The following is an 11,611-nucleotide window of genomic DNA, read 5'->3' as shown; positions in this document are numbered from 1 at the left end:
GTCTGTGGCCTTGTCTTCAAAGTGACACAGAGCAGACAAAGGAGGGATGGTTGCTAGTGCTGAGCGGGCTTTCAGGCAATAAGGGAACTCCCCATGTATTTCGGGGGGATAAAAGTACAGCTGCACGCGCTACCTCAATCCATCCCACTCGCCCCGTTTTTTGGTGTTTAAACGTGAATGTTAAGTTTCAGAAAAAGAATCGACGTGTTTCCGCCTGGTTTCGAACCAGGGACCTTTCGCGTGTTAGGCGAACGTGATAACTACTACACTACGGAAACAACTCTTCCTCAGGCCCCCAATGACACATCCAAGAACTGTATCTCTAGCCACGACTGGCCACAAATATTTTCGAAAGCAAAGGACCCTGGGAGCACAGGCGAGCCCTCAGGTAAGGAGACTGCAGCTCCCGAGAGGCCCTAGTTTAGGGTTCCTCGCCTCCCCCGAAGCGAGGTCCCTGGGGCCCCCACAGCTTCACTTCCCGATCCCGCATCCAATACACAGCTATGCACCGAGTGCAGGGATCGTCCCCGCGGACTCTCCAGCTCCCGGAAGCCCCAGGAGCCGGCGGTTAGGTGAGCCTGAGCCCCAGGCAACCTCGCATCCCAGCAGCGGGGACACCACCCCTCCAAGGCTACGGACCCGCGCCTCGGTGGCCCTTTTCACGGCGCAGGCGGTCAGTGCTCTGGGCTCTCGGAAATGATCGATGCTTCGAATCCACCCGGGAACCATAGGACCCGCCCTCCCCTCCCTCCCCTCTGCTCCTTCCTCGAAAGCCCTTTCGTAGCAGCCCTTCTCCGGCGTCTCCCGGCAAAGGGGCTTCCTCAGGTTCCTGCCGCTGTGGCTTATTCTAGTCGTCTAGCTGAAGTCCAGTACTTTAATCACACTTTCACGTTTAGCAGGAACCGTAGCAAAGGCTGACGTCTCAGGTCATTTGGCTGTTGGAAAAACATCGAACATCAACGCAGGCCTGTATTGACTTCGTTTGAAGACCGGGGCCAGCCGCGGAGGACACAGGCACGGTCCACGCCGATCTCACGACTGTTCATTCCTCCCTCGTCGTACGTGACATTCTTCTTGAGCAACAGTTTTGTTTTACCTTTTACAATGTCTGAAACGTCTTTTATTTGCCTTTTACAATTTTCCGGTTCAACAGGTCATGGACAGCGAATTTTAACCTAGTAAGACAAAGAAGTAAAGGCGGTTTTCCCAGAAAGCCGGTGTCTGGAGGGGGTTTCGTGTTCACCTCACAGCACACGGCCAGCAGGCAGACGACTTTCTTTTTGCTGAAAGACTTTAATGCAAGGTCGTCTGTCTGTGTGTCTGTGTCTCCCTGTCTGGTTTCCTTTAAAAGTAAAGCTTTACAAGTTTGGGGAAGCTTGTGCCATTTTCTCCAGTCGTTGTTTTTCTTCTTTCTTATTGTGGCGGTCATCGCGTTTCCTTCACACGTGAGGTTCAAGTGCTGCGACCCCGAGGAAGGCGCGGGCAGCGTGCGCACTGACCCCCAAGCCGCGGGGCTCTGCCTTGTTGCGCGTCGACTCCCAGTGCCGTCGAGGGTGCGACCGGACTGCAGCATCCTCGCCAGCGCTGGAGGGCTGAGTCCCCAAAGAGGCGGACTTGAAAATAGCTTCAGATCAGGACATTTCATGAGGTTTTCCCCCTTTTCCCTCCCCTCCAGGTTCCAGTTTTCACCTCCCACGCGCAGCCAGAGGAACGGATTCACCGTCTTTCGGTCGCGTCCGGCGCGCTGCCGTGCCACGTGGACAGGACGAGGGGGCGGTCGTCCTTTTCCCGACAGGGGAGGAGGGACAGCGGGCCCCCGAGGGACCACAAATACACACCCGCGCTGCTGGGGCCCGCAAACCCGATCAGGCGGCCCCTGGAGCCTCCCTGCAGCCGCAAGGGAAGGCGCGGGGCTCCAGAGCCGGCGAGAGGAGCACGCTGAGGGCACCCGGCCCCAGCCCTGGCCTCGAGGACTGGCCCGGAAGAGGGACACAGCCCAGGAAAAAACGCAAGGGTCGCCCACCACCACCCCCCATCCGAAGTTCAGGGTGAGGGAGCCGAGCGTTACACTGATTTCCCCGCCTTTATCATGAGAGTCGTTTGCCCAAGTCCAGAGTCGTGAAAAGGAGGGACTGTGTAGGCCAAAGTCCACCTGGACTGAGAAGCAAACACGAAGTCCTAACTAACTGCATGTGGGGTCTGAGGAAAACGCTGCGTCAGAGACAACTCTTGGTCGGAGCCTTAGGACCTGGAGTTGGCGTCATCTAAGGCGGGAGAACGGCAGGCGCCGCAGGTAGTGAGGGGAAGACCCGGAATCCAGGTCTGGGGAGAGGTCATGCTCTCTTTCTGAACCTCAGATTCTTTATGAGTCAGGGGCAGACTTGGTTCTCAGCGGGGGATGAGCGGGTCCATCTACTTCCTGATCTCTGACCTGACGCTGGAGGGTCTCCTGATAATGGCACGTTTACCGGCTCCGTTTCCTCCGCGGCCAGCTCAGTTCGCAGAGCCTGACATTCTTCATCTTTGGGTCTTTGGCTCGAGCCCCTGGTGCAGAGTTGAATTCATTCTCTTTTGTTCTGTCACGCAAATCAAATTGTTCCTCACATGTGCTGGGGTGAGGGAAAGCCAAGTGTGCTTCACAGGGATGTACTACTACCTGGTTTTCAGAGACATAATACGTGTCAGCGTGTAGCGGAGATTTAGGCGCCAGAGGAGGAGGTGAGGGGATTTCCGAATGTAAAGGTACCCCGAAGTCCGTCTTGTCCTGCGCGCTCCTTGGATTAACTGGCTGTGGCTTGGTCTACAATATGACTAAGCAGAGAAAGGAGGGCTGGTTCCTAGTGCAGATTAGGCTTTCAGGTAGTAACGAAACTCCTCCCAAGTATCTTGGGCCAGGGAAAATGCAGGTCCGCCCGCTGCCACACACCTTCTGCCCCCCTTTTTAGTTTGTTGAATGGGAATATAAATGTCAGGGAAAAGAAATATGTTCCCACCCGCGTATGAGGCGAATGTGATAACCGCTACACTATGGAAACAATCGCCTATGTGTGGGTTCAAACCTATGTCCGTGAAAAGCTCAGGTCCTGCCACCACTCTCCTAGTCACCAACCTTGTAAACTAAAGAATGAACCTGGAACCACCAGTGCTCTCTCAGCGGAGGAAACTGCGGCTCCCGAGAGGCTCAGCTTTAGGGTTCCTCACCCCACCCCACCCCCCGCCCCATTTTACAGTTGAGGTAGCTGAGGTAACTCAGACACTGGAAAGTTAAGTACATTTGCCCAAGGTCACACAGCTAGAAGCCACATTGCTAGTATTCCAACCCAGGCATGTGTCTCCATTTGATTCATATAGTATTTGAGGGAGAATCCAGAGGCCTAACTAGTCCACCATCCAGTTCCCACAGCCCCGCAGGCTGTCTTTGTCTAGTTCTGGGCCTGCCGTGTACATTTCTGCCCTTCTCCTTGCACAGATTTGCTCTTTATTCTATCAGCCTGGGCTTCCCCACTTCACACACTTTCCCACACAGCTTCCTCCTTACCCAAGCCTTGCAGCCGGTCTCATCTTCTCTGCCAGCTCCCCCTCCTCAAACAGCACTTCCTCCTCCAGCACAGATTCAATGAGGTCTTTATACTCTTCACACTCTGGGGAAACAGAGACGCTGCCTCAGGGGAAAGCTGGACAGGCTGCTGGGTCACTGTCTTCAAGGGAGGAGGCAGGGTCCATCCCGGGGACTGATGTAACCTCGGTAGCAGGCTCTACGCAGGGATTTCCACATCTGATTCCTCAGCCTCCCCATGTTAGAGCTGAGGAAAGAGAAGCTCACAGGCAGGTATAATAACTTTCTCAAGATGATTCAACTGGAATGAAGCAGAGTCAGAATTCACATACCCTGAGTTCTGACTCCAAAGCTTTACCAAGCCTTGCAGCCTCTTAAGTAGAATATTAACCTGGGGCATGGAGTAGGAATTTCCCGTGTTTTGGGGAAGGCTCCAAGGACTGTAGGGCTGACAGTTGTCCCACACTGAGAGTTTCCGTAATCCCCCAATATTTCAAAGATTTAAAAAAAATTATTTATTCATTTATTTTTGGCTGTGTTGGGTCTTCGTCACTGTGTGCGGGGTTTCTCTAGTTGTAGTGAGCGGGAGCTACGCTTCATTGCGCGGGCTTCTCATTGCGGTGGCTTCTCTGATTGCTGAACATGGGCTCTAGGCCAGCGGGCTCAGTAGTTGTGACACACGAGCTTAGTTGCTCCGCAGCATGTGGGATCTTCCTGGACGAGCGCTCGAACCTGTTCTTAACCACTGCACCACCAGGGAAGTCCCTCAAAGATTTTAAAGTTTATCTGGAGACAAACTGTGTAAAAATGTGTATGAAGGGAAAAAGTCTGAAAGACATATGCTCAAAAGCTAACGGTGCTGTGTGTTAGTCTGGAGGCAGAACTAATACACAGTGTTTGCCGAGGCCCTGTTCTAGTAGATTTTAGAGAATTATCATCCTGTAATCATCACCACTACCTGAGGAGGTAGACACTAGTCCTATTACCATTACAGATGTGGAAATTGAGGCAGAGAGAAGATAAACAACTTGGGTTTAAATCCAGGAAGTCTGGCGCCAGGGTACATGCTCTTAATCACTGCACTGTGTTACCTTTACAAGAAGACGTTGGATGATATCTTTCTTCTGCAGTTTCAAAAAAAGCTGCGTTATGATTATAATAACTGATACTAAAAAACCTAACATTCCCAAACCCCAAAGCTTGTCTTTTCACATCGTTGACAAGTAGGCTTTAATTTCTACTTTTCAGCCCATGTTAGTAAGTTGGATAGCAAATTTTATCCCCCATTGGTTTATTGAAAAATAATGGTAGAAATTTGAAAGCAAACTCAATTTCAGTGTCAGTAAGAATCCTCCCCTTATATCCCTGTCCCTCTCGTGCCCTCGCTCCCCTGTTCCTCAGTCACTACAACTCCATCCCTCCACTCTCTGTTATTGATGTTCTCATCTCCAGATATCTGTGGTTCACTCGGGAACAGAGAGCTTTAAACTCCTTTAAGGTAGGTGGGGTCTCCTATCACTTCTTTCTCCCTGAGTGCAGCTAGAACTGTGCTTTGCAAATGGGTGCTCATAAAAGTTTGAATTAAATCCTGACATGTTTAAGCCAACAAGGATCTGACATGTATTCCTGGCAGAGAAAAGAAAGTTTAGCGCCTGAACCGAGATCTCAGCCTCTATTCCTCCATACACTCCCACTGCAAACTTTACTCCTTTGTGCCTCAGTGTTTCCATCCTCTGCAAAATGAGGGTAAACTACCCACTTCCACCATTCTAGGAGTATAGTAAGGATGAGATTTATTTGATTTGATTGGATGATGAAGAGAAAAGAAAGTCTGGAGGGTGTTTAGGTGCTTAGAGGGAAGATGGACAATCATTTATCACTTTGGTGACTGTGAACACATAGGACTTACTGTATTTCTGCAGCTGTTTGGCCAGGGAGTAGGCAGTAGCTTGGGACATGAGGAATTTCTCTGTGAGGTCTTGAAAGTCCTGTTTGCTTTTTTCCAGCTGGGAGCGCAAGTACTGGTTGGTTTCCAGGATGCTCATTTCACTTCTCTGACCAGAGAAAGTGGTGAGAGATACTGCCATGCTGAAGCTTATGGTGGAAGAAGTAGAGCCAAAACCTGGGGAGAAGAAACCCAAACAAATAATAAATTAAAAACAAGTGATGGATTCTGGTGATGGCCGCACTGCCTGGTAAATTACTAAAATCACTGAAGCATACAATTATATTGGGTGAGTTTTATAGTATGTAAATTATACCTCAATAAGATTTCATTAAGTGAAAAAATGTATTTAAACAGGTGCAAAGAATGCAAATGTAATTCATTACTTAGTTCAGGCCAGACTTTGTCAGCATTCCACAACTGAGAATCCTTAACCACAAAAATAAGGCACAAGATGCCAAAGCTCAGAGGTCAGGCTCTGACAAGAGTGCCCGAGGGAGGACCCAGTGTGCAGGTAACCATGCGGCGTCACAGTAACAGAAATGGAAGGTGGCGCTGTCATGGAACCTTGGGAGCCCCTGTCTTCTAGTTGCCTAGGCCACACTGAGACTCAAGGACACCGGGTCTGTTCTGAAGGTCACCCCTGATGCGGACACCCGCTCAGCAGCTACTCTCAGTATCTTGTACTGAAACCACAGGTCTGTCTCTTTCAAAACTTTAATACATTTTTGTACTGTTTATTCTTGCAAGCATAGAAAACACCAAGGAATCGAGATTTTCCCAAATTCTTTCATTGTCTTAAGGACTGTCATGAAGACACTTTTCTTACAGAAAAATTGAAAACTTTTAGTTATATTAAGGGGGTAACTACACAGTCAAAATTATATTATTATTTTTAAAGGAATAAAAATGAAGTATTAGCCTAACTATCAAGGAAAGGAACAAAAATGTGCAACTTCAAAGAAAGCAGAGAAAAGAAAATAATAAAGCAAAAAATTTTTAAATGATGAATCGAATGGTTGCAAAATGTTGTGAATATACTAAAAATCACTTAACTACATACTGTAAAATGGTGACTTTTTGGTATATGTAAATTATATCTGAAAGCTCTAATAAAAAGAAGGAGTCAGTAAAGACAAAAGCAGTAGAATGAAATACACTTTAAAATCTGGTTCTTTTGAGAAAAAAAATAATGAAATATAGTAAAATTGGCAACTTTCTGGAAAATTTAATCAAAGAAAAAGGAGAGAAAAAGAAACTTTAAAAAGGAAAAGGGATAAAATAAATATGAAAACAACTTAAATTATAAATGAATACTACATGTCAACCCTTACACAAATTTTAAAATTTCAAAAAAAGAAATAGGAAAATTGAAAACTTTTAGATAGTCTTGGTGCTCTTCTTTGATTCTCTAGTTTTCTCCACACCATTTTAATATTGTGGGAAAAAAATCCTGAGTATAATACTGTGCTCTGTGTGTGCATAATTAATTTATAAGTATTACCAGCCAGATTGTGTCTTATTTACCTTCTTGCTGGAGACCAATGTTATGGTGGCTTCTTTTCACTCACTAGGGAAGCATGGAGGCTTCTCATTAAACTTGAAATCAGGTTTGACCTCCCTGCCTCCAGTCCCACGCTCTTCTTCTCCTGTAGGTTGCTTTGTGTTTTAATCTGTATATAAGATGTCGTGCTTGTCACTTGTAAATGTCGTCCTAGCGCCACAGGGTTTCTTTCCAACTTGTCAAAGTCACTGAAATACTTTTTTTATGTTTCTTTGAAACACGCAGTGGCCACCTAATTTGGGATGACTTGGAAATGACCGCTGTTCCTTATGCCCAGAGCAGTTTTCATAGAACTCTGACTGATAGCTTGTGTTGACCCAAAGCTATTGACCTGTGGTTGTATTCTCAGCCAGAGCACAGTAAACATCAAGATCATGGGTCTATGGTTGTTGGTGGTGGCCACAGCACTCCTGAGCAGTGGGATCTAGTGACATAGAAGCTGAGGTTTTAAAGAGGGGCACAGACAGGCAGGACAGAAAGTGATCTCCTGACCTCTGCTTACTTCCTAGATATCAATTCGTCCCTGGTTTTGTGAGCCTGAGACTAGGGCAACTCCCCTGAAATATCTATCTCTTCTCGTCAGCTGCCTAGCTTTTCCAGGCTGATGGCCTACACATGTGGGACCACGGCCACCTCCATAAGTTCTACTGAACATTCATGACAAAGTGAAGGAAGGAGGACAGACTACCCAACCCGCTCGCCACCCTGCTTCTAGCCTGTAGTGTTGGTGTGTGAGATGTCCCAAATTTTATATGACTTCCATCCCTGTAAATGTATTTTAGCTTATTTTATGTCTTAGTGTCTAGTCTCCTGGAGAATGTTCTCAGTGCACTTGAGAGAAATTCTATTCTACTCTTGTTGGGTGGAGTGTCTATAGGTGTCTGTTAGGTCATATTATTTAAATCTTCTGTCTCCTTCTGCTCTTCTGCCTGGTTGTTGTATCCACTGCTGAAAGTGTGGTATTGAAGTCTCCAATAATTATTGTTGAATTGTCTGTTTCTCCCTTTGATTCTGTCAGTTTCTTCTTCATGTATTTTGGGACGCTGTTAGATGCACTGTGTTTAAATCTATTACATCATCCTGATGGATTAACCCTTTTATTGTTATAAAATATCCCTCTTTATCTCTGGTGACATTTTATTGTTGTAAAGTCTCCTATCTATTTTGTCTGGTGTTAGTATAGCCACTCCAGCTTCTTTATGGCTATTATTTGCAGAATTATATTACATTACATGGCAAAAGGCACTTTGCAGTTGACCTTAAAATGGGGAGATTATCCAGGTGGACTGATCTAATCACAGGAACCATTTAAATCTGGGTCAAGAGGTCAGAACTAGGGAGTTGGAGAGAGTCCAAGCTTGTGAGGGATTCAGTGAGGCTTTGCTGGCTTTGAAGGTTGGGGGAGCCACAGGCAAAGAAACAAATTCCTCAGTCCTACAGCTTCATAATTACTGCTACCTACATACATTCACTGGCAACTTTAAAAATGCATTTAGAATGCGTGCTGTACAGATTCAGACGGATTCCCACTGCCTCTGACCACCCTTGTCTTCTTTCAGGTTACTGCATCTGTCGAAATTCGGGGACACAACTGCCAGGGCTTTGTTCAGCCTCTTCTCTTCTCTCACGTGTGTATGGCTCTCTGGAGCCAATGACACTGTTGAGGGCGGGGTGCTGAGCACAGGCTCCTGGTGTGCTTGGAAGCCACAGGCTCCTGATACATCTAGACTCTGAACACCACTCACCTGGAAAGCCCAGTACCCTCCTCAAGCTTCCTGTCAGCAATAAATAGATTAGTACATTCAAGCCTTGCCCTTCTGTACACCCCTGAGGCCATGGCCTCTAACATCTCAGCCACTTTTGGATGGATATGTCCCACCCCAGGGCTACTCTCCTTCCTGGAGGTTCACTTCCTTCATCCCTACAGCACATTGAGAAGCTACTGGTGACCAGCCCAAGGGCCAGCTTGCAAATCAGGGTTAAATAGTGACCTGAGGATGCTTTGTCTAGATCAGCCAGAGGTGTAGGTGAATATGCCAAGGAGATTAGTTCCAAATGTTCTACACTACAGAAACACCCCAGAACCGACTTCCCATGGAATATACAACCTGGAGCAGCGGTTGTTTCACCTCAGGCCAAGCACTAATCCCTCCAGGATCACAACCTGGCCCCCAAGGCTGCCAAGCTACTGTTTAGACAAACTCTTGAATATCTTTTATTCCCAAATCACGGCTGGGTTCTCCACAGTTTCTTCAGTTGACAGCGTCATTGCTCCTGGCTGCTAGATCTCTACATGGAACAGACTTACCTGTGCAATAAACAGTCCAGCAGAGGTAGTAAAAAGGGTGACTCTTCTAATCTTGCATGCACAATGAAGATTCCCACACATGCTCTGCAGAGGCAGAAAATAAACTGTGGCAGAGTGAATGGCAAACACATACCTTGGCCAGGAGTCAACACTGGGTACTGCACATGAAACCGCAGATACTGCCATTGAACTACGGATGTTCTAAATTCAAGGTTGGGTGCAAGCTCATAACACTCCCAATAGTTCACGTTCTGCAACCACCATATCTGGACTTGGGGACACCACAGCTCCCAACTACACTGACAGCCCTTGTGGTTTGGGAGCGTGGTGTGGAAAGAACCAACTGGACCAGAACTGCAACTAGGATCCAGTTCCTCCTCAAGGCTACAAATTCCCACCTGGGGTCTGGAATCCAAAGCTGTGCCTGTACAAAGGTCAGGGTGCTCCAATGACACCTCTGAGACTTGACTGCTAAGAATTCCCCAAGCCTAAGTTCCATAACGTTCCTCTAGCGAGTTTCCCTAGAGGGATCTTCAGGGGCCTCCATCCCAGCTGCCAGAGAACTGAGTTGAATGAATTCAGAAGTTCAGGCACATCAGAGGACTGCTGTTGGTCAGTTACTCCTTTGATTAGTGTGGTCCAGATGCTTTCAGGACCTTGGCTGATAGCTGAAAAGCAAACATTCGAGTGGTGCAAACCTTTGGAATTTTGTCTTCCAAAAAAGGAGGCAGGGGACGGGAGGCTCCCAGAGTGAGACCCAGTATCATAAAGGACGACGGATGTGGGAACGGGGACGGCCTGGGTGGAAAAGGCTTTCAAGGAAGGCCCCAGGGCTCTGAACGAAACTCCGGGTCTTTCCCCTAAAACCTGCGGCAATTGCAGCTTTCCCGCCTTAGTTGATGATCCGTATGCTCAGGCCAAACACACATCTCTTTTACGCCGGTCTTTCTCTCACACCACACTTCCAATTTGTCAGAAAATCGTATTTTTTCTTTGATTAATTGAGCACTTTGATCCACACATATTTTTCTTGGTCTGATTTTGGCCCTCGACTCTCCTGAGAAAGGCGTGGAGATCGATTCAACTCGCGACCCTCGGTCAGCCCAGGGTTCAGGGTTTGAGACCTTTAACCTCGGGAGCGTGGGGCCGGGCCGCGCTTGAGACTTTTCTTGGCTCCGCCGGTCCAAATCGGCCTCTTCCGGGCCTGTCCTCGAGGGCCGGGGGCAGGGCCTGGCCGCCTCAGCGGGGCCCCTCTCGCCGGGTCGGGAGCCCCGCACCTGGCGTGGCGCCGGAGGAGAAGCTTCCGGCGGTGTTGATTCAATTTGCCCGCGGCCCGCGAGACGCAGGGGCGCGGTGCGCGCGGGCGCACACGGCGACTTTGTGGTTCTCGGGCTCCCGCTGCCCTTCCGGCTCCTCTCGTTCTCCCTCGCGGGCAGTAACGTCTGGACAGGAAGACACAGGTAGCAGAAGGGCAGCCTCTCCTTTAAGTCCTGTCCACTCAGGATCCAAAAACGGTCTTGAAGAGACAGAGGGAGAGGTGGAAACAGATTAAGGGAAAAGAAGAAATCCTATGCGAATTCCTCATCTAAACGCCTGAAGATGAGGTCAGCGTCCGCAGGGACCCTGTCCTCCCGGCGCTGGTGAAGGTGAGTCGAGTTCCCCTGAGCAGTTGGCACCCACGCAGACAACCTTGGCCAGGCGACCAGCGAATAAGCAGCCCCTCCGCCTCCCCAGATGGGCAATACTTGAACTTGTAGCACTTGAACGTCTCTCCGTTGGCTTTTGATGGATTCCAAGGATGCAACAGATAGGTTTCTTTTTAATACACTTAGCGTTAAGACCACTTTAAAAGTTTTAGCAAAGAAAACAATTGCCCAGAGGTTTTAAAGTGAGGATTTTTGGGTGTGGGGAAACTAGACAAAACAACCATATACTGTCGAGAATGTCACACACTCAGGGGCACCTCAGCCGGCTTGGTGTGACCCCCAGATTGGGCCCATTTTACTTTCAACGCATTGTTTGTGGAACTCACTGAAATATGCGTTATATGTCGGAGGGGGACGACTGCAATGCGGTTTTGTAGTAAGACAGCGAGAGAGATCAGGCTCTACGCTGAATACAACAAAGCAAAGTGGGGAATTTATAGCCAAGAAGCACGGTGAGGGTTAGTGAATGGAACATTACTAAGAGGAAACATCAGGAGTAAGGGGAGATTATGGCTAAACCAAGCTAAGGGAT

The 11,611-nt window shown here is 48.2% G+C and overlaps 1 non-coding gene across 1 annotated transcript; it reads right to left on the bottom strand.

The window, feature by feature from the left end:
- Nucleotides 1–205: 205 nt before the first annotated feature.
- On the bottom strand, nt 206–278 carry TRNAV-AAC (transfer RNA valine (anticodon AAC)). Its single transcript has one exon. It is a non-coding gene; the product is annotated as a tRNA-Val (tRNA).
- Nucleotides 279–11,611: the final 11,333 nt, after the last annotated feature.

This window comes from Orcinus orca, chromosome 1, assembly GCF_937001465.1.
Source record: "Orcinus orca chromosome 1, mOrcOrc1.1, whole genome shotgun sequence".
Taxonomy (NCBI): domain Eukaryota; kingdom Metazoa; phylum Chordata; class Mammalia; order Artiodactyla; family Delphinidae; genus Orcinus; species Orcinus orca.
This window is presented reverse-complemented; position numbering and strand designations above follow the sequence as displayed.